A 5,194-nucleotide genomic window follows, 5' to 3' on the forward strand; every position below is an offset into this window, starting at 1 on the left:
ACTAGAGATAGGAACCGAAGGTTATTTAACAACGGTTATCTATCTATTATGTGAATGTAATATGTGACTTGATATGTACTTATGTCAGTTTTGAATTGGTTACAGGAAATTCATGTAAATGTTAAGAAATAGTATTTATCTAAATTGTCTGATAAAATTATATCGAATTGATAAATTAAACGATAAGTTCAGTAAGTTTTAATTTTTAGTTTCAAATATTATTTTAATTATTTTATGTTATTATTTTATTTATTTACAATATTTGTTGTTATTATTACTACTAAGCAAAACTCATCAACAGGAAAAGAATATTAATTAATCTATCTTGTAATTCGAATATACTTTTATAATGAATATGCAATAAAACAAAATATTTTAAGTTATCGTAATATGATGTTTTGGCATAGCTTGAGAAAAAAGTAAGCGGGAAATATTCAATATATAGTATGAAATCCCACTGCAAAATTACTAAGTATGTCGTTAATGTAGATAATCAAACTTACATTTTTACATACATTGAAGGACTTGGTGCAATAACCGTTCACGTGCACATTGAGTAGTTTTGAGAAAAATCATAAAAAAGTGTCATTTAGTCATAGTTGAAATTATGTGAACTTTTTTATTTTACATTTGTAGACTTCGGCAAATATGCAAATAAAAATGTAGAAAATATGCGCATAAATATGCACGTGTTTACCCGAAAATATGCAAATATTTTAAAAAATATGCATACAAATAAATAAAAAAATCGTAAAATGGTAACAATTTTATTTAAAAAAAAAAAGTGTACATAACTAAATATTTCCTACTATTCATTAAGATTTACATTTATTTTAAGTAACTACATCATTTTTAAGTATGAATAAACTTATTTAGAATTATGGTAACAATAAATGACCAAGTGGTGTTCAAAATTTTTTAACAAAAACTTGTGGCTTCTGTCTGAGTACATATATTTATATATGGAAAAACTTCGTTCAACATCGACTGATGTAACGGGAGCATTTTTCAAACTAACCAAAACATTTGGTTCTAAATTAATTGTTTCCGAAATATTTCCAGCTAGAACACTGACTACTTCAGAAAGAATATGGTAACCTTTATTTTTTTCCATAGTAGCTTCAAATTTTTTTAAAATATCTTTTCCAATATTACCTCTAACGTTCCGACAACATGACGCAAATTCTTTTATTAATGCTGTACTTTCGAACAATGACAGTTTTGGTGATTCTAACTGAGTAATTGTTTTTTGAACAAAACTAAAATTTGATTTTATAAATGAAAGTTCTTGTTGAAGCAAGTTACTCTGAAAAGTTTGTTTAGAATCCAAAAGAGATTGGGAACTTTCATCTGTTAACGTATCAATTATGTTCTTTATTTTAACAAAATTATCTGCATAAAAATTAGCTGCTTCTAACCATGTTCCCCATCGCGTTAAAATGGGTTGTGGTGGAAGAGGAATGTTAGGTAGCATTTCTTTATAAAGTTGAATTCTTATAGGAGATTTAAGAAATACTTTTTTGACACTGGATATCATGGTATTTACAAGAGGAAACTTTTTTCGTATTTCCTCTGCAACTCTGTTTAATCCATGCGCTACACAAGTAACATGTATTAAATCTGGGAAAAATATTTTTAAATTTTGTCCTGCTTTCACCATATAAGGAGCAGCATCCGATAAAATAAGCAGTAATTTATTAGAAGGAATAGTTGTCGGAAGAAAAAAAGTTGCTAATGTTTCTTGTATAAAACGCGAAATTGTTAAAGCATTTGTTTTCTCAAGTTGCTGGCATGAAATAAGATGAGATTTTGGTAAGGTATCTTCTTTAAGAACACCAATCAATAAATGAGCAATATACTTTCCTGAGGAATCAGTGGTTTCGTCTACAGATATGTAAAAATAATTATCTGCAATTTCTTCCTTAATATTAATTAACACCGAGTATAGCCCGTTCACATTATTTCTTCTTAGAGACCGATCACTTGGAACATTAAGTTTGCAATATTTTTTTAGAAACGAACTAAAATTTACATTTGCTAATTTTGAAAGCGGTATGTTTGCAGACACTAATGCGCGACACAAGTCTTCATTAAAAGTTTCTTGCTCATCTAATTTTTTTGAAGTAGATTGGAAACATTTAGCCATTGAAGTTTGATGTTTTCCTCCTATTTTTCCTTTTTTTGCAATGTGTGAAGCAGTTCTCACATGTTGGTCTATCTGAAATTTCTTCTCACATGCTATCTATAAATAAAAATAAAAACCTTTATTTTAACCCAACCTTTAAAATATAAAAATATACAAGGTGTTTTTGGTTAATCAAATAACTGGTTTGGAAAAAAAAAGTGTTTTAAATGCAGTATTAATCCACAAATTAGTTTTTGTTACTAACCATTAGTACATCATATAACTTATTTTAAAATTCAACAAAAGTTTTTTTTTTGTTAATTCAATTACAATAAAAATAATTGTGTTTTAGAATAGCTGACTTCATAAAAAAAAGTAAAGGTGAAAAATTTTTCTAAATACACACCATTGTATTGTACCATGGACAATTTTTTCTCACTAAAGGAAGCTATTTTTCATTTAAAAACAACCTACGAGTACTAAATTTCAAGTAAATACGTTTATTGGTTTTAAAGTTATTGTTGTTATTAACTAAAAGAATTTAATTTTTTTTAATTTTAACACCCTGTATCTCGAAAAGTAAATAAGTTTGACCCCTCATTAACTATATCGTTTTGTTCAATTTTTCGAGAAGTATCTACAGTCAAACGTTGTAAGTGTCATTTGGAAACACCCTGTATGTATGAAATATTAGATATTTAATAGAAAATATTAGATACTTACAATTTTGCCACAGACTGAACAGTAGATTTTTCCCATATCCGTAGACAGCTCTTTATAAGGTTTAATCCAAGTTGAAGCACTGGTTGTTTTAGGCATTATAAAATCACAATCTTCCTTTTTGTTACGCACAACGAGTGTTTACGCTTTGAATATCAAAACAAAAATGATTTACAAATCTGAGCATCAAATTAGAAATGTTTAGGTACCTAATTCAATAAACTGGGAGATTTTGGAAAATCCCTAAATTAGGAACAAAACTATTAGCCGTTTACCTGCTGTTAAGATACAATAAATTGTAGATAGATTTGGGGATTAGATCATAAAATGCAAATGAGCGAACCCTTAGCGATTATCCAAATAACTGAATGCCTCAGTGACCGAGACTTTCTAAGAATGTTGAGGGCTACTTAAATTGATCTTCTTTGAAATTGTAAATGTTTTGTACCTGTAGAGATTACGTACTTAGATCATTTCTTGATTAAAATGACTACAAAATTTTATACAAGAATTGAAATAAATTGGTATGTTTAAAAATTTTCAAATACAGTATAAAAATCTGAACTTTTATGCACTTTATGCAAACTTTTATTCAAATATGCCAAAATATGAAATATTTGCATAAAATATGCACAATATGCAAAATATGCAATATGCATATTTGCCGAAGTCTATAGATTTGTAATATAAGAAAAAACTCATCTTTTCTAATAATATATTGCGTTTTTTCTTTTAAATCATCGTAGAACGCTTGCGCTTTCAGGAGATGAACTTCTTTTTTGAACGTTCAGTTAGTGCTTAAGTTCATCCGTAGCAGCAGCATCAAATTGTATTTTCCACAGTCCACAAGTAGCACAAGTGTCCGATCGCGGATAACCAAATGACAAATTAAAATGTTCTGTGAAATACCTATAATAGGAATCATACGTAACTGTAGGTTTTATTTTTTCATGCCTTTTTGACAGACAATGTTGCTCGGGATCCTATATTTTTTAACACTATAGCGATAAGAATACTTAGAATACTTTTCTCCTTTTATATATTTTTCTTACATCTACGAGCGACCCTTAATAACTATCTTGAATATGTTCTTATATCCCATTGCATAAAATGCTGTAAATATTGCATCGTTCTCCATTTTCGTCAGTTTTTCAAAGCACCGGCTACGACACTCACACCTGGACTCTTGTTTCTTTGTTGCAATAGTTTTACCACTACTAGTTGTCTATTGTTTTCCAGAATTTCTTTGCAATTTTCTAATAATTCTTTTCCAAGTTTGGGGAGTGCACTTGCGTTTCTTAGTATTTTCTTTTAAGCGCCTTTCTACAGTTTCATCTACAATAAAACATACATAAATGTGATGCATACATATAAAAATAAATGCAAGTGGCCGCAAATAGTTTTACTTCAATTAATGTTAACTAATTTTTGAACAAAAATTTCCTTTATTTATGTTTTAAACAAAATACGCTTTAAAAACAGTTTTTTTTTAATTTTAAATATTTAATCACAGAGGTTTCTCATTGTTGACGGCTTTTGCAACCCCAATATAGTAGAGCTTGTTTTTTCTTCAAATAAATTCGACGAGCACCCATGACACCAGACTCGGCTTGGGGTCAGTGTCAAAATAATCTTTTTCATCTTCTTCTTCTTAACATCTTTCTTTCTTCTTCTTCTTCTTCTTAACATCTAACTTTTTCATCAGTGACGTCTTTTTCTGAAGTTTTCTTATAGTGACCACTGTCACAACCATAGAACTTTATGTTCTCCTTCTAATCTTTAGTAGAAGATATAAGTATTTTTTCTGGGATTTTATCCTTTTTCGTTTTTTTTTCTTAAGATCACGATCTGTCTCAATCGTTTCTTTGACAGGTGTAGAAGTAAGTATAAAAGATTTGTCCCTTTTACGTCCTTTTTGTCGATTCTTATGAGACTCCAGCACTATAAGGAAGAAAAGTAAAAGAAGACAAACTCCTGACTTTACAAATCGTTTTACACATATCAGAAGATATACGAATTAGACGAGGAGTGCGAAAGAGTTGCGTCTTGTCACCGCTATTATTTATTATTTTTCTGAAGCTATTTTCTTGTGCCGTCTTATTACATTTTATTATTTTTACTGGCAATAAGCTACAGTATAATTCCTTTAACTTATTCTCAGTAAAAATGGTAAACCGCCATTATTTATTCTGTATTCCGAGTATATTTTCATAGAAGCAATAGACGAGATCCGAGGTGGAATCAAGATTAACGGAACTAGAATAAGCAATATCAGATACGCTGATGATACTGTCTTAATAGCAAGCAACGCACAAGAATTGTAAAATTTAATATATTCTGTAGCTCGTC

The sequence above is a fragment of the Diabrotica undecimpunctata genome, chromosome 5 (assembly GCF_040954645.1).
Source record: "Diabrotica undecimpunctata isolate CICGRU chromosome 5, icDiaUnde3, whole genome shotgun sequence".
Lineage (NCBI taxonomy): Eukaryota > Metazoa > Arthropoda > Insecta > Coleoptera > Chrysomelidae > Diabrotica > Diabrotica undecimpunctata.